Below are 18,551 nucleotides of genomic sequence, written 5' to 3' on the forward strand. Positions count from 1 at the left end.
GCATAAGGACAGGATAGAGCAGTGGTGAGACCGCTCAGATGACAAAGCGTCAGAGAGCAGTATTTACGAGGGAAATGTGGAAGCATGATAAAGAAATTATTTGGGCTGGGCACAGTGACTCACAACTAATAACAAAACTTTGGGAGGCCAAGGTGGGAGGATCACTTGAACCCAGAAGTTCAAGGCTGCAGTGAGCTCTGATTTTGCCACTGCACTCCAGCCTGGTCAACAGAGTGAGACCCTGGCTCGAAACATTATTTGATTGGTTACAGTTATACAAGTGCCCTGTCTGGTCTATTCCATTTGAAAGTTCCTAGTTCTCTAATTTTAAGTTTGTTGGCTGTTTCTGATCGGTTAAGCTTAAGTTTTGTTTTCCTTTAATACAGTTATGTGCCCCATAATGACATTTTGGTCAAGGACAGACCACATACACAATGGTGGTCCCATAAGATTATAACGGAGCTGAAACATTCCTGTTGTCTATGGCGTAGTGGTCCTGATGTTGTAGCACAACGCATTACTTATACGTTTGTGGCAATGCTGGTGTAAACACACCTACTGCACTGCCAGTCATATAAAAGAATAGCAGATACAGTTACATATAGTACATAATATTTGATAATGATAATACATAACTATATTACTGGTTTATGTATTTACTATACTATTTATCTTTATTTTATTTTATTTTATTTTTGAGACACAGTCTCACTCTGTCACCCAGGCTGGAGTACAGTGGCGTGATCTTGGCTCACCGCAACCTCCCCTTCCTGGGTTCAAGCGATTCTCCTGCCTCAGCCTCCTGAGTAGCTGGGATTACAGGCGTGCACCATGACACCCTGCTAATATTTTTTGTAATTTTAGTAGAGACGGGGTTTTGCCATGTTGGCCAGGCTGGTCTTGAACTCCTGACCCCAAGTGATCACCCTGCCTCGGCTTCCCAAAGTGCTGGGATTACAGGCGTGAGCCACCACGCATGGCCTATTTATCATTATTTTAGAGTGTACGCCTTATACTTATAAAAAAGCTAACTGTAAAACAGCCTCGGGCAGGTCTCTGACGCTTTGTCATCTGAGCGGTCTCACCATTGCTCTATCCTGTCCTTATGCATCACCCTATACCAGCTCTTACTCTCATTACCGCCTTATGAAGTTTGTGTTATCCCCGTTCTAGAAATAAGGAAATAAAGTCCTAGAGAGGTGAAAGAACTTGGGCTCAGTGAAGCCACTGAAATCTGTCATGACTGAAAAACTACCTCTGAAACTACCCCAATTCATGGATTGCTTTTTTTCTTAAACTCTATACATTTTCTTGTGCCTCAGATTTTTCTCTAACCACCTGCACACCCCCTCATAACAATATGAGGGCAGGAACCTTTAGTCACTTATTCAACAGCCGTGGGCGGAGTGACTGTCGTGTGCCAGGGACTAAGCCGGGGCTGCAGACACCACACTAAATAAAAAGGCACCAATTTCTATTCTCATGGAGTTTACATTCTAGTAGAGGAAGACAGAAAGTAAGCAGTAAACCTAGTAAATAGATAACTTACATAGTATGTTAGGAGGCCGTGAGTGCTATGGGGAAGAAAAAGTAGAGCTGAGTGGGCCACGTGGAGGAGTGGAGTATGGAGGTCAGTGAGGCCTCATTGAAAAGGGAAATTGGCTGGGCGTGGTGGCTCACGCCTGTAATCCCAGCACTTTGGGAGGCCGAGGCGGGCGAATCACAAGGGTGGGCGGATCACAAGGTCAGGAGTTCAAGACCAGAAGAAGACATTGTTATCATAGGAGATGACAGCTCCGTGCCTATTATTGTCCCTGAAAACCTTCTAGTGTGGAAGTGGAAGACAGTGATATTGACGATAGGACCCAGTGTAGGCCTAGGCTAATGCGTGTGTTTGTGTCTTAGCTTTTAACAAGAAAGTTTAAAAAGTTAAAATAAAATTAAAAAATTTTTAAATAGTAAAATGCTGCCCAGGAACAGTGGCTCACACCTGTTATCCCACCATTTGGGGAGGCCAAGGAGGGTGGATTGCTTGAGCTCAGGAGTTCAAGACCAGCCTGGGCAACACAGTGAAACCCCACCTCTACAAAAAATACAAACATTAGCCGGGTGTGGTGGCATGCGGCTATAGTCCCAGCTAATCGAGGGGCTGAGGTGGGAGGATCACTTGACCCCAGGTGGCTGAGGCTGCAGTTAGCTGTGACTGTGCCACCACACTCCAGCCTAGGTGACAGAGTGAAACCCTGTCTCAAAAGAAAAAAAAAACAAAACAGAAAACATCTTAAAGAATAAGGATGTAAAGCAAGAAAATATTTTTGTGTAGCTGTTCAATGTTTGTGTTTTAAGCCAAGTGTTAATACAAAAGAGTCAAAAGTTTTAATTTAAAAGTTTATAAAGTAAAAAAGCTAATAAGCTAGGGTAAATTTTTTATTGAAAAAAGAAAAATATCTTTGCATAAACTTAGTGTAGTCTAAGTGTACATTGCTTTTATTTTATTTATTTTTTATTTTTTTGAGACAGAGTTTCACTGTTGTTGCCCAGGCTGGAGTGCAATGGCATGATCTTGGCTCATGGCAAACTCCGCCTCCTGGGTTCAAGTGATTCTCCTGCCTCAGCCTCCTGAGTAGCTGGGATTACAGGTACCTGCCACCACGCACGGCTAGTTTTTTTGCATTTTTGTTTTTGAAACAGAGTTTCACTGTTTAACCCAGGCTGGAGTGCAATGGCATGATCTGGGCTCACTGCAACCTCCGCCTCCCGGGTTCAAGAGATTCTCCTGCCTCAGCCTCCCGAGTAGCTGGGATTATAGGCATGTGCCACCACACTTGGCTAATTTTTGTATTTTTGGTAGAGACAGGGTTTTGCCATGTTGGCCAGGCTGGTCTAGAACTCCTGACCTCAAGTGATCCACCCGCCTCGGCCTCCCATAGTGCTGGGATTACAGGTGTGAGCCACCATGCCCAGCTGTTTTTTTTTGTATTTTTAGTAGAGATGGGGGGGGTTTCACCATGTTGGCCAGTCTGGTCTCGAACTCCTGACCTCAGGTGATCCACCTGCCTCGGCCTCCCAAAGTGCTGGGATTACAGGCGTGAGCCACCACGCCCGGCCAGTATACAGTATTTATAAAGTCTCCAGTAGTGTGCAGCAATGTCCTAGACCTTCACCTTCACTCACCACTCACTGACTCACCCAGAGCAACTGCCAGTCCTGCCAGCTGCATGCATGGTAAATGCCCTATACAGGTGAACCTTTTTTTTTTTTTTTTTTTTTTTTTTTGAGACGGAGTCTCGCTCTGTCGCCCAGCCCAGGCTGGAGTGCAGTGGCGCGATCTCGGCTCACTGCAAGCTCCGCCTCCCGGGGTCACGCCATTCTCCTGCCTCAGCCTCCCGAGTAGCTGGGACTACAGGCGCCCACAACCACGCCCGGCTAATTCTTTGTATTTTTAGTAGAGACGGGGTTTCACGGTGGTCTCGATCTCCTGACCTTGTGATCCGCCCGCCTCGGCCTCCCAAAGTGCTGGGATTACAGGCGTGAGCCACCGCGCCCGGCCAAGTGAACCATTTTTTAATATTTTATACTCTATTTTTACTGTACCTTTTCTATGATTAGCTACACAAATGCTTACCATTGTGTTACAACTGCCTACAGTAATCAGTACAGTAACATGTATGGGTTGGTAACCTAGGAGCAAAGTAGCCTAGGCGACACCATGTTGCCTACGTGTGTAGTAGTCTATACTGTCTAGATTTGTGTAAATACACTCTCTCGTGTTTGCATAAAGATAAAATCACCTAATGACACATTTCTCTGAGCGTATTCCTGTTGTTAAGCAACACATGTATAAGCATTTACAAGAAATAGCTCAAAAAAAAAAATTTTTTTTTGAAACAGGGTCACGCTTTGTCACCCAGGCTGGAGTGCAGTGGCGCAATCTCGGCTCACTGCGATATCTGTCTTCCCGGTTCAATCGATTCTCTGACCTTAGGCTCCTGAGTCGCTAGGACTACAGGCACGCACCACCATGCCCAGCTAATTTTTTTGTATTTTATTAGAGATGGGGTTTCATCATGTTGGCCAGGCTGGTCTCGAACTCTTGACCTCAGGTGATCTGCCCACCTTGGCCTCCCAACATGCTGGGATTATAGGCATGAGCTACCATGTCCAGCCATTATGTTTTTTTGGTTGTTTAGTTTTTTTTGTTGTTGTTTTTTTTTAAGAGACAGATTCTCACTCTGTCATCAAGGCTGGAGTGCAATGGCACAACCGTAGCTCACTGCAGCCTCCAACTCCTGGGCTCAAGGGACCCTCCTGCCTCAGACTTCCCAGTAACTGAGACTGTGAGCCACCATGCTTAGCTAATTATTTTTTGTAGAGGTGGGGTCTTTCTATGTTGCTCAGGTTTGTCTCAAACTCCGGGGCTCTATCAGTCCTCCTGCTTTTACCTCCCAAAGGGCTGGGATTACAGGTGTGAGCCTGAAAACCTTCTAGTGTGGAAGAGGAGGATAGGCCCAGGCCACTTATGTTTTCAAATTAAGCAAGGTTTAGGTCACTTATGAAGCCTAACTAGTTTTGCTTGCTCAAGGGATCTTCAGGCCTGACCTCGGTTTTCATTTGTTTTAACAGTGTTTATGTGTATGTGTGTGTGTTTATGTACGTGCATGATGGGGGGAAAGCTCGGAAATCAAGTAAGCCAAACACAAATATATAATTATAAGCAGGGATAAATTCTATGATGAAGGAGTATGGGCCACGGGAGAGCACTTGTGCCCGTCTGGTGATCAGGAACAATGTCCTTCAGGAAGTGACATTTGAGCCATGCCCTGAAGTATGATAAGAGTTAGTTAGGGGTGAGGCAGTGAGACCCAGAGTTGGGGCTTCCTGCACGAGCTCAGCTGGGCACTGAGGACCCAGTGGACTCTCCTACAGGGCAGTGAGGAGCAGAACGGCTGAGGAGGGCTGAGTGTGGTGGCTCACACTTGTAATCCCAAGGGCTTTGAGAGGCTGATGGGAGAGAGCTCCTGATGGATAGAGCTCAGGAGTTTGAGACCAGCCTGAGCAACATAGCGAGACTCCATCACTGTAAAAAGTTTTTAAAAATTGGCTGGGTGTGGTGGTATGCATCTGCAGTCTCAGCTACTCAAGAGGCTGGGGTAAGAGGATTGCTAGAGCCTAGGAGGTGGAGGCTGCAGTGAACCATGATTGTGCCACTGTACTCCAGCCTAGGGGACAAAGCGAGATCCTGTCTAAAAAATGAATGAATAGGTTGTGCGCAGTGACTCATGCCTGTAATCCCAGCACTTTTGGAGGCTGAGGGAGGTGGATCGCCTGCGATTGGGAGTTTGAGATCAGCCTGGCCAATATGGTGAAACCTCAGTGCAAAAATTAACTGGGCATGGTGGCTCACATCTGTAATTCCAACTACTCGGGAGGCTGAAGCATGAGAATCTCTTGAACCTAGTGGGCAGAGGTTGCAGTGAGTCGAGATCACGCCACTGCACTCCAGCCTGGGAGACAGTGAGACGCCATCAAAAAAAGAAAGAAAGGAAAGAAGGAAGGAAGGGAGGGAGGGAGGAGGGGGAGAGAGAGAGAGAGGGAGGGAGGGAGGAGGGGGAGAGAGAGAGAGAGGGAGGGAGGGAGAGAGAGAGAGAGAAAGAAAGAAAGACAGGAGGGAGGGAGGGAAGGAAGGAAGGAGAGAAAGAAAAGAATAAATAACAATTAAAACAAATAAATAAAGAAAAGGCCAGGGAGCACTGGCAGCCTGTCCAAAGTTTCAGGTCACTTTAGTAAAGGGAGAGCAATGGCTCCTCCCAGGACCTCTGGGATCTCAGCATTGATATGGCAGCCATGGATGTGCTAGGGCCCAGGCAGACCATCTCAGGGAAAACAAGCGGCTCTGCCCCGCCTTGGCCACTTCCTGGCCCTCTGCATGCCCCAGGGTCTCAGCACCAAGCTGTTCTCAGTGAGTAGCTCTCACTCTGCCAGGGCTCTTGGGCTTACATCCTATGATGACGATGGAGTGCATAAAGGATGGGACTGTGATAGCCTAGAGCTAGGGGTTCGAATCTCATGAGATGTTCATGGAGCCCTGGGAGGGAGCTCAGTGCAAGTTCGTTTCTCTTTTTTTGGTTGAGATGGGGCTCAGAGGAGGCAGGATTTGTTCAAGGACACACAGGGAGTGTTTCAGTGCGGGACGGAGGTTTATGGAGAAAGGGTGACCATCCAAGGCTTGGACAAAGATGTTAATGACTTTGACCAGCAAGCCTCAACTCTGTAGACTTGGTGGGGGCCAGGCCCTCCCAAACACACCTGACAGGTGTCTGTGGTCTTGGGGACATTGTCGCTCCCCCTCCTGCTGATGCTGTGCTGTCCCCTTCCCATGACGCAGATCTCCTGTCCTTGCTGACAGAGGATGGGTTCTCTTCTTACCAATACTGAAGATCTTTAGTAAAAGTTCTCTTTTTTCTCTATTTTCATTTTCTGAAAGTCCCTCTCTTGAGAAATCAGGACAAGTGAGTCAGGGCCAGGGACAGAAAACAGTGTGGGCCGGGTGCGGTGGCTCACGCCTGTAATCCCAGCACTTTGGGAGGCCAAGGTGGCAGATCACTTGAAGTCAGGAGTTTGAGACTAGCCTGGCCAACATGGTGAAACCTCGTCTCTACAAAATACGAAAATTAGCCAGGTGCAGTGGTATATGCCTGTAATCCCAGCTATTCGGGAGGCTGAGGCAGAAGAATCACATGAACCGGGAGGCAGAGGTTGCAGGGAGCTGAGACTGGGCCACTGCACTCCAGCCTCTTGGCAACAGAGCCAGACTACCTCTCAACACAAAAATAAAAACAAACAAAAAACAGTGTATACTTTGTGTTTTTCTCGAAAGCACTGTCAAGCCAGTGCCTGCAGCAGTGGGCCTAGACACCTCCAGAATTGCCTCAGGGTCAGTTTCCAACTTCCCTGGACACTTTCCCCAGGTACGAGTCCCACCTCCTTTTTGATTGTCCTAAATCCAGAGTCTGTGGCCTGACCTGGTTCGTCACAGCTCTCAGTCCCTCCTCGTCCTGAATCCCAGCGAGCTGCAGGTGTGTGCAGAAGAGGCACACCACGCTCAATACATCTTGCATCCTCGCTGGACCCCATCCATTGGCTTGGTGATGTACAGACTGAGCCTCATGGTAGCTGTTCGTTGCTGTTGTCCTTTCCAGAGCAATCTGCCAGCTTGGCGTCCCTGAGTTCTACTTGTCAGCAATTCCTCCAATCCCATCATTTACTTTGGACTTCTTTGTTTTTTTTTTTTTGTTTTTTTTTTTGAGACGGAGTCTCGCTCTGTCGCCCGGGCTGGAGTGCAGTGGCCGGATCTCAGCTCACTGCAAGCTCCGCCTCCCGGGTTTACGCCATTCTCCTGCCTCAGCCTCCCAAGTAACTGGGACTACAGGCGCCCGCCATCTCGCCCGGCTAGTTTTTTGTATTTTTTAGTAGAGACGGGGTTTCACCGTGTTCGCCAGGATGGTCTCGATCTCCTGACCTCGTGATCCACCCGTCTCGGCCTCCCAAAGTGCTGGGATTACAGGCTTGAGCCACCGCGCCCGGCCTAGACTTCTTTGTTGGGTGGGTTGCTTTATCTAAAATTTTCAGATTTGATTTCAGGTCCCTTCTTTGCCCTTTGCCCCTTAATATGGCTTAATGGCAGACCCTGTCAGAGGTAGAAAAAAACCCGAGGAGCCCCGACGTTGAGGTGCACAAGTTGGAGGGTTAGACAAGTCCAGCCACAACCAGCCCAGGCCGCAGTGTAGGGAGGCCTGCCCAGCCGCTCCGTGGTTGAGGGTGGAGCATACAGGAAGGCTTCCTTCTTGCAGCAGCCCAGGTGCTCTGGCTGCCCCAGCTGCCTGGCTTTGGTAGAAGAAAGAAAGGTTCTTTCTCTGACTTGTCACCTAATGGCACAATGAGATTGCACATAAAGAACACTTAACTTGGGTCTGCTCTTCCAAAAGCCTTGGGCCTCTGACTGCAACATGGAGTCTGGGTATCGCTCCCCACCCCTGCCCCGGCCCACCTGCTCAGGTGCTAGGCGTGTGCCTAATCACCTAATTTCTCCGTGTCACCTCTTAGGTATCACCTCCCCTGAGCCCAAATACTTATCAGGTGGGGGCTGACACCTGAATAGTTACTCGGGGGAGGTATCTGCTTCTTATTGGGAACTCCGAAACCAGACAAAAAGCAAGGTCAAGTCCGCCTAAACGACGCTTCCTCCATGACTTCAGGCTTGCAGGGGCTGGAGCGTGGGGGTGGGAATGGAGTAGGGGGCCTCAGGGAGGGCAAGTGGAAGTGCCTTGCTTTGCAAAATGTAGAGAACTGTGTAAATAGGAGTGATTATTCTGTCCCTTCCCTTTCTTTCCAACAGGAATCAGCATCCCACGGCCCATGTTCAGCTATGAAGAATGGAAACTGAGGCTCTGGGAGGGGTATAGGGAGGAGCCAGCAGGGTCTTCAGTTCATATTAGTGCCCTTTCCTCCACAGGCATGTCTGTGTTTTATTTTATTTTATTTTTTATTTAATTTTTTTTTTTTTGGCAGAGTCTCGCTCTGTCACACAGGCTGGAGTGCAGTGGTACGCTCTTGACTCACTGCAATCTCTGCCTCCCGGGTTCAAGTGATTCTCCTGCTTCAGCCTCCCGAGTAGCTGGGATTACAGGTGCCCGCCACCACACCTGGTTGATTTTTGTAATTTTAGTAGAGACAGGATGATTTCACCATGTTGGCCAGGCTTGTCTCAAAATCCTGACCAAGTGATCCACCTGCCTCAGCCTCCCAAAGTGCTGGGATTATAGGTGTCAGCCACTGCGCCTGGCCACATCTGTGTTTTAAATGGGAGGAAAGGGGATAATGTGCATTTTGTGGAAGCTTGGGCCATTTGTGTCTAGGACTCTTATGAGCTTCATGAGTTTTCCCCAGGGAGGACACCACTCCCCTAAGGGGGTGAGGACCTCCAGTCCTTACAAGATTCAGCCTTTCAAAATGGAGGCAGCAGTTCCAGGCCTGGGCGGGTTCTGTTCATACTGGGAGAGGGCAAGTGAGTGGTGTTTGGGACATGGGAAAGTCTTATGAAACCAGAGATGCTCCAATTCCTAGTGATAGGAAAGCATTAAGCTACTTGGCACCTTAAAACCAAGAGTGGTTCCAGTTTGGAGATTGTTAACACACCTTACAACACCGTCGCCGTTATTAGGAAGAAGCTCTGTTTGATGACATCCCACCCTGTGGGTACCTTTATGAACAGGAATTTGCTTTTTCAAATCCCAGAGAAGTAAGATTAAAGTTGGCTCTTCTCCATCCTTGAAAAATTTGGTTTTAGGGTGAATTCAAGAATGACTGACCATACAGAATGGGGAGCAAACTTGGGAAGAAATAAGGCACAGTTCAGAGCTCTCCCAAGAGTCACCCCTGAACTGCACCCAGGCCATCAGGTATCTCTGTGGGTAGAGCTTAGGAATCTACAATCCATTTTAAAATTAAAGTACATCGGTGCTAGGCGCGGTGGCTCGCGCCTGTAATATCAGCACTTTGGGAGGCCGAGGTGGGAGGCTCATGAGGTCAGGAGTTTGAGACCAGCCTGGCTAACATGGTGAAACCCCGTCTCTACTAACAATACAAAAATTAGGTGGGCATGGTGGCAGACGCCTGTAGTCGCAGCTACTCGGGAGGCTGAGTCAGAAGAATTTCTTGAACCCGGGAGGCGAAGGTTGCGGTAAGCCAAGATTGTGCCACAGGACTCCAGCCTGGGTGACAGAGCGGGACTCTGTCTCAAAAAAAAAAAAAAAAAGATGAAAGTATGTCATACATACTACTGTTAAGGGCACAGACCTTAAGCATACAACCCAATGAAATTTTACACATCTATACAGCTATATAACTACCACCTAGATCAAGACGCTTTCCAGGCACTCAGACTCCATCATACCCCTCCCCAGCAGAGGTAACAGACCCACCTCTCCTGCTCCAGTGCTAATGAACCACTATTCTGACTTTTCTCACTATCAATTAGTTTTGGCCATTCTTGAATTTCACACAGATATACATTGTCAGGCATGGTGACTCACGCCTGTAATCTCAGCACTTTGGGAGACTGAGACGGGAGGATCACTTGAGCCCAGGAGTTGGAGACTATTCTGGATAACATAGTGAGACCTCCAACTCTCCAAAAAAAAAAAAAAAAAAAAAAAAAAAATTAGCTGGTCATGGTGGTGCATGCCTGTAGTCTTAGCTCTTTGAGAGGCTGAGACAGGAGAATCTCTTGAGCCTGGGAGGCTGAGGCTGCATTGAGCCATGATTGCACCACTGCACTGCAGCCTAGGTGACAGAGTGAGATTCTGCCTCAAAAAAAAAAAAATATATATATATATACACACACACACACACACACACACACACACACACACACATTATGTACTTTTTGGCATCTGGTGTCTTTTGCTCAACATCGGCGAAATTCATCTACACTGTGCGTATGAAAGCTTGGTTCTTTTTGCTGTGATGCAGTATTCCGTCGTGTGACTACAGGATGATTTGCTTATCTGTATTCCTTTCGGTGGGCATTTGGGCTGTTTCCAGGTTCTGGCTATTATGAATAAAGTTGCTATGGATATTCTTGTACACGACTTCGGGTGAGCATATGCACTCATTTCGCTCATGTAAATACCTTGGGTGGAATTACCTGATCATAAGGTAGGTGTGTTGGCTTTGTAATGGGCTGACTTGGTTATCCTGAATTCCCTTTCTTGTGCATTTCTGGTTAGACTGGAACATGAGGGTGACTCTTGGAGGAATGTGGAGGGCAGAAGGGAAGCAGCAATCCGTTTGTGGCTCACACACGTTGTGGCTGAACTGCTGGTACACCTGGTTGGCAGGCAGCTGGCTTCTCCTTTGGCTTCGCCTACCGTAGGGCCAGGTGTGCCTGTGGTTAGATCCATGCAGTGAATCCGGGCTTCTGCAAAATACTCACATTAACAACGACAGAGACAACAAAAGCTGATGTGGATTTAAAGGCTTCAGTTCATCCTCCTGGAGTTCCAGTTCATACTTATGGGCCTCAGCTTGCTCTGTCTTCCCCACTTTATATGCATCTTCCCTTCCCAACTGCCTGACCTGTGGCATTCAACTGCAACATGACATGCAAAGATAATAGCCTTACAAGATTGCTTAACCACCTCTTACAATTGAGTAAGGCCAAATCCCTGCAGCAATCCACAGAGAGAGTGGTTCCGCATCCCTGGTTGAACTTGGCTGATTCATTAAGTGTTTGTTTAACTCATTTCAAAACTGCCAGACACTTTTCCAAAGTGGCTGTTACTGCTCACTCCCTCCAGTTGTTCTGTGTCCAAGCCCCACCTTGATATTTTCATTCTTTAAAATTTTACCCATTCCAGTGGGTGGATATACCTGCAGTTTTGAACAGCTTGTTATGAAAGCAAGTGGGTAAGAAACTAGTCTGAGGAAAGAATTCAGTGCCTAAAGGATGCCAGTTTGATTTTCAATGATATCTTCACCACTTATTGGCTGTATGATCTTAGTTGACTTTTTCTCTCTCTAGGCTTCAGTTTTCTCATCTATGAAATGAATTCTTAATCATCGCTAACAAGTATTGACTGCTTACCAGATGGCAGACACTGTTCTAAGCACTTTATGTGTATCCCCTCATTGAATCCTCTTGACAAATGTTGAGGTGGGTGCTATTATTATCCCCAATTCGGAGAAAGGGAAACTGACTTAGGTAATCTGCCCGAGGTTACAAAGCTTATAAATAACAGAGCCAGGATTCAAACCCATACAGTCTGGCTTCCAAGTCCATGTTTTTACCATCTCTGTCCCTCCATTGTAAGGAAGCGCGAGGATACAGTGACAACACGGAAGTGAATTATCTGCAAAGGGCAGCACAGCTAGTGTGTATTGATTATTTCTCTTCAGTGGGTCTCAATGGGAAATTGCCTTTCAGTTCTATTAAATATGCAGAAATTAATCTAAGCAAACAAGGAAACACAAGCCTTCCACAATCATGATAAATGGAGCCAGAAAAGTAAGCTCTTCCTAGGATCCAGAAAAATCCAGCACTGTCCAAAGGAGAGGACACCCAGATGGCTCCTTGCCTTGGATATTCTGATCCTTGGCTGGATGGAGGCTTTATAGTGGTATGTCAAGCTTCACCTATGTGTTAATCCATCAACTCCCTTCCCTCTGACTTTGTACTCAACAAAGAACCTTCTGGTATTGATTTCCTTTCCCAAAAGCCTGTCCTTCCTGAAAGAGATTGTGCTGACCAGTCAGCCTTAGGATTCCCGTCTGCTGGGTGGTTTTATTTCTCAGTGTAAATTAATAAATTGCATTTCAGGTTTATCAATCAGTCTCTTATGAGTTGGTTTAGTGTGGGTCATTTCCCCTAGACTTAATCACAACAACTAAGCTCCCAGGGAGGGGCGGGGAAGGGAACACCACTGGAGTAGTATAACAGAGATGTCCAAAGAATGGTATGAAAAGATATACTATTAGGCTGAAGAGGACACAGAGAGGACTTCTGTATGGGGAAGGGAACATCAAGACAGGATTCCTGGAGGCAGATCACACTGGCACAGGAAAAGAGGTCCTTCAGCATAATGGTGAAAACATGGACTCTGGAGTCTGCCTATCTGGGCTGGAAGTCTATCTCCTCCCATTCACTGACTGAGTGACTTGACCAAGTGACTTCATCTCTTGAGGCCTCAGTTTCTTCGTCTTTAAAGTTGGCGTAATGATAGTACCTCCCCTCCTTATGGGGTGGCTGTGGGCATTAAATAATAATATATATTACATAGAGCTCTCAGCACAATGCCTGTCCCAAAAGCAACACTCAGTAAATGATCGTCATTACTGTTGCCATTATTAATACCCAAAAGGGTGCTTTCATTGAGAATTCTAGACAGGCACACATTTGAGGCCTGCTGCCTCCCTGAGGCCCCTGAGGCAATTTTGTCTTAAAAGGAATAAGAATTGAGTCTGTGTTTGCTTTAAGACCTGGAGGGCAGAATGCTTTTTGCAGATAGGGCTCTTTCCTTGAGAGTGGTCACAGCCCATCTTGCGGTTTTGCAACCCACGAGGAGAGCTGCATGTACAATCTATAAGAACCCATCAGCCCCGGGAACTTCCGTGGTTTCTGAGTCACTCTCAGGCCACTTGAGCTTCCAAGCAGAGGCTCCCAGGGCAGACTCACCATACAGGCCTTTTCTGCCCTCTCCCGTGCCGCATCTGGAGGCACACTCCTGCACCCCACGACAGATCCCTGCTCACTGTCAGCCTCTGTATGGAGTCCCAGCATTTCAGCAAGTCAGGGCTAAGAGAGGTTCAGCACTCGCTTCACAGAGGTAGGAATGGAGGCCCCAGGAGAGAAAGGTGCCCGGGGTAGCCCACCCAGGGGGCTCCAGAGCCGGGACTGGACCCTGGGTCTCCCACTTCCTTGTCCAGTGCTCTGTCTACAGTCCCCAGTGGAGCCTTCCCTAATTTCACCACAGACTTGCTTCCAGTCTAATGCCATGCCTCGAGTATCATCTGGGGTTCCCATCCTACATGGGCTCTCCTGGCAAGTGGAGGTTCCCCTCCGCCCCAGCTTCTCCTTCTCCCTCCAGCTAATCCCTACCTGCTTCCCCACCCGCCAGCGCCATGGAAACTGTTCCAGTCTTTTCCTGCTTCCCTTTGCCTTTTTTCACAACAAAAATCCAATGTTCAACTGGCCCCAGCAGTTTCCTGCTCTTTTCATCTTGGGGGAGTTGGGCAAAGCTCCCAGTGTGAAAAACCCCGTTGTTTTCACTCAGTAGTCCTGTCTCCTCCTCCTGGATCCATTTCCTCTTTTCATGATCATGCGTGTGGGTGGGTGTGGGTGTCTGTGTGAGCAGAGCAGGGGGACACAGAATCACAGACAGGCAGCATTACTCTCTTTGTTTTCATCAAGGGTGCCATCTGAAAGAACTACCCATCTTCATTCCTATTGGTGATAACTGGTACCCCCATCAACCCGATTCCAGAGTTCCTGCTCTGTCCAGCTCTTGGGAAGCCTCCCAGGAAGGCTGCGTAGGGCACAGATTAAGAGCATCCGCTGGCTGGGCATGTTGGCTCAGTCCTGTAATCCTAGCACTTTGGGGGACCGAGGCAGGCAGAGCACTTGAGCCCTGGAGTTTGAGACCAGTCTGGCCAACATGGTGAAACCCCATCTGTACTAAAAATGCAAAAAAAAATTAGCTGGGTATGGTGGCGCACGCCTGTAATCCCAGCTACTCGGGAGGCTGAGGCAGAAGAATCACTTGAACCTGGGAGGTGGAGGCTGCAGTGAACTGAGATCACACCACTGCACTCCAGCCTGGGTGACAGAGTGAGATGCTCTCTCAAAACAAAACGAAACAAAACAAAAAGCATTCGCTGCATTCAGAGCATCAGGTTTCTGTCCCAGTCCTGGCACTGCTACCTGGTGATGTTGGGGGAGCTGCTTCATCCCTCTGGGCCTCAGTTGGCCCAGATAATAGATGCTAATAACAACACCTATCGTGAGATTCAGTGACAGATTAAGCAAAAAGCGCTTCGAATCAGATACATAGTCATTGCTCAGTGCACTGCAGGTATTATTGATATTTCTTCTTTTTCTTCTCAGGGACGGGACGTGCCTGCACGTTGACACACTGTTCCCCAGCCTGGTCCTCAGAGTTGCAGGTTTAGATATTGTCAGTGCACTGAGGCATTCCTTTCTGGCAAAGTCTATTGGGAAGTCCAGTTACCAGTAAACGGTTGCTTGATGAACATGGAAGTGGAGCTGGGGCTTGGGAGGGTGAGTAGCAGGAGCCTCATACGGCCTGGTGTGATGGGGCCTGGGGCTCCTCTTTCTATTAGGCCTGGCCCAGCGCTTCCAGTGTTTGGTCTGGTGGAGGAGCTCTGTTTTCTGCATGATGAAAGGGAGGCTGATCCAGGTACAACCTCTGCTGCCTCTCGCATCCACTGAAGCTGAGCTGGCTGCTCTGAGGGGCCAGAGTGGCCCCCTCCCTCCAGTGCCTCTTTGGGTGTCCTTTCAGATTCCTCTCTGTTAAACAGAAAGGTCTCCCCAGAGCAAGGAGGCCTCATGTTGGCTGTGTAGTAGCTCCCCACCCTCCTGAGAACTGCTTTGAACACACTAGGAGATACCCTGAAGAGTGCAGCTCTAAGGCTCCATCCCCTTCCTGTCTACTCTGGCTCACGAGCAGACTTCCCACAGCTTACAGGACAATCCAAGCCCCTGCCTTAAGCCCAGACAGTCTTGGGGGGTTGCACTTGGGGGATAACATTTGGGTGTTATCTAGAGATCAGGTCTCTAGGGTGGGGCTTCTTAAGCAAGGTAAACTGAGCTCACCCATTACTTAGTGGATTTTTTTCACTCCTAATTTATTTCTTTTTTGGGTTAGGAACACTTTAAAATTCTCCCTAAATGTGACTTTGTTTTCTGGTAAGTCAATCATATTTGTTAACAACAGTAGCTGCTATTTATTAATAGTGTACTAATTGGGCAGTTTTCATACATTATCTTTAATCCATACAACTCGATTCCAATTTTACAGATGAGGAGACGGAAGCTCGGAGATAATCAGTCATTGGCTTGATAGCAGTGTGCTTGTATTATTTTTGGCACTGCCTCAAGAGGATTAGAACTTTCTCTGCAGGTGAAATGATGTTTGCATTTACCTTTTGCTCTCTGACTTCCAAAACAGGCTCTAGAAATCCCTTTCAAGACCGTAGGTGAGAAAACTAAACATTTTAATTTGCAGGAGCCCACTGTGAAAGGAAAGCTGATGTTTGTTTGTTTATGTGTTTGGGGTATGGGAAATCAAAGCCCTTTATGTGAATGGCTCAGAGTTTATCTGCATATTCAAATTTAGAAAGTGATGTCAGAGGGTAGGAGAGAACATCTGGACTCGCCCAGGGAGTGGCAGCTGCCCTCTCTGAGGTTGTTCAGAGGAAGCTTGAGGAGAGAGGTCCGTGGAGAGGTGGGGGCTGCATTGGAAGGTGGTGCTCTTGAGGACTAGAGGATACTAGCCTTTGCTTGTGCCAGGGGGATGATGGAGTGCAGCTCACTTACACTGCCCTGTTTGGCAAACCCTCTTTCCCTGACCTCAACATATCCATCTTCCCACTCTGCCCATAAAAACATCCATAGGGTGGATCCTGGGTATCCAGATCTGCTGATGATGGGAAGGAGAACCGCCTCCTGCATTGGTACTTCGGTAGCAGGATACAGGAGACCCCGTTCTATGCTCCCTCTTCCCCTCAAAGCAATGTCCCATGGCTGGCATTCCCAGACCCTGGACTGGTCCTTACCAGCCAGTTGACTGGACCTCAGAAGGGTTTTGAGCAGTTAAGTGAAGTCATCGAGTGGCAACCATGGAAATAAACTCTTGCAGCAGAATGGCGATGGCTTGGAAGCAGATGATGCCTGCGTGAGAGATGATAAGTGTCTGCATAGAGCAGTGGTCAAGGATGGATAGGAGAGATATTAAGGGGTGAAATCAATAGGACATGATTGACTGATGTGGGCTGAAATGTTAATGTCCTCACTTAGACAGTGACGCTGGCCTCAAATCTTGCCACTTTCTTCACAAACCTGTGCTCTAGCTGGTTCCCAAATGTTCTTGTTTTGTTGAGGTTCCGTGCCTTTCAATGTGCTGTGCTGGCCTCTGCCTGGAAGACCATTCTCTCACTCCAGAAATCTTGCGTTTCTTTGTCTCTCCCACTAGAGAAGGAGCCCCTTGAGGGCAGGCACTGAATCTCTTCTCTATGAATCCCAGCACCTGGCACAGAGCCTGGGGTGCCACAGGTATTTGTTGAACCAATCAATCAATTAAAAAAAAAAGGATGTGAGATGATGCAGAAGGAGGCGAAGAGAAAAGGGATGAAGACATTGGGTGTGCCATCAGACCTTATTATAGTCACTTCTCTCTCCAATGTTACTCATTAATCCTCATCGGAGCCAGGCAGGAGAGTGATCAGAATAGCATCTGCCTTTTCTAGCTGCTGGAATTCGAACCAAAGAACATGGGAATGGTTCAGAGGATATTCTAATTTCCTGTCCCAAGAGTTCAGTAAGACGTGTGTTAGTAGAGGCCCATGTCTTCTGCAGACATTGTTGGGAGGTGTGTAGTGGAGGCTCTGAGTCAAGAGAGGTAACAAGATAAGATTCTCTCTTTGCTTTGACTTTTTTCGGTTTCTCCCTTGCTACTTCCACACTTACTGATCCCTCAAGGTCCTCAGGAGACTAAAAGACCAGAAGATAGGGCATGCATTAATTTCAGAGTCTGTCTTGCAGTAAAATAGAAAATCTTGCATCTTAAGCCCTGATTATCCCGGGCTGCTATATTTTTGTGGATTAAAATGTATTTCTTAAAATAACTTAAAATGTTATTTTAAGAAGAGACTTGTTTCCTCTAATGTCCAAATGTTTGTTAAGATGGGGTGATGAGAGCATAGGTTTCAGAGTTGGGAAGGTACTGCGGCTTCGTAGAGTGACCATGGGCAAGTTCCTTTAAAATTCCTCCCCAAAGCTGCTTCTCTGGCTCTGTCTACATAACTGCAGACTAGAAATCCACTACCCTACAATCTGCCTACAGCACCTGCGCCATGCAGGGACCTCATACACCCATCTCATACTTCTTTTAAGACAATTCCTATAATTAAGGTCCTATTGTCCTTGTCTTACAGGTGGGGCAGCCAAAGAGCTTGCCTCAGGTTGTATAACTAGCAAGTAGCTTGGGGTACAGGACCCCAGCCACCCTTCCTCCATTCAGTCAAGTCACTAGAGTGGTCACAGACTTTATCTTTTGTGTTTTGGTGGTGAACTGGAAAATACTCAGTTGGATCTGGAAAATACTCAGTTCTGGCTGTCCCCTATCCTAACCTCTATTTCTTCCTCTTAAAAAAAAGAGGAGTGGCCGGGCGCGGTGGCTCAAGCCTGTAATCCCAGCACTTTGGGAGGCCGAGGCGGGCGGATCACGAGGTCAGGAGATCGAGACCATCCTGGCTAACACGGTGAAACCCCGTCTCTACTAAAAATACAAAAAACTAGCCCGGCGCGGTGGCGGGCGCCTGTAGTCCCAGCTACTCGGGAGGCTGAGGCAGGAGAATGGCCTAAACCCGGGAGGCGGAGCTTGCAGTGAGCTGAGATCTGGCCACTGCACTCCAGCCTGGGTGACAGAGCAAGACTCCGTCTCAAAAAAAAAAAAAAAAAAAAAAAAAGAGGAGTGGGCTTGGAATAGCTGGAGTTCCTGGGCCCCCACGGGATCCAGGTAGCTGGGGTTGGGAGTCTGCAGACTGCATCTAATATGCAAGAAGTTCTCCCCCAAACTGAGCTTTTGACAAGGGAACAGCCACTCAGGCCAAAGAAGACATCAGCTCACGTGCTCTGGACTGGAAGGATGGTAAGGCAGCTGCTTAGACTGGCTACCTCACGCTGATCACAAGCTCCGATGGGCAATTATATATGTCTTTGATTAATAAAAAATGGGGCAATGAATGAATAGTTAATC

At 47.7% G+C, this 18,551-nt stretch overlaps 1 protein-coding gene across 2 annotated transcripts in view; it reads left to right on the top strand.

Moving 5' to 3' along the window:
• LOC105496055 (solute carrier family 43 member 3) overlaps positions 1-18,551 on the top strand; it is a 71,618-nt gene that overhangs the window by 31,978 nt on the left and 21,089 nt on the right. Inside the window, exon 1 of one of the 2 annotated variants that reach the window (XM_071074588.1) lies at positions 18,426-18,443. The exons of the other annotated variant lie outside the window; for it this stretch is intronic. The gene's annotated coding sequence lies outside the window, so the exon portion shown is untranslated. Of the gene's footprint in view, positions 1-18,425; positions 18,444-18,551 lie in introns of those variants that run through there. 2 annotated transcript variants of the gene reach the window in all.

This window comes from Macaca nemestrina, chromosome 12 (genome assembly GCF_043159975.1).
Source record: "Macaca nemestrina isolate mMacNem1 chromosome 12, mMacNem.hap1, whole genome shotgun sequence".
NCBI classification, from domain to species: Eukaryota; Metazoa; Chordata; class Mammalia; order Primates; family Cercopithecidae; genus Macaca; species Macaca nemestrina.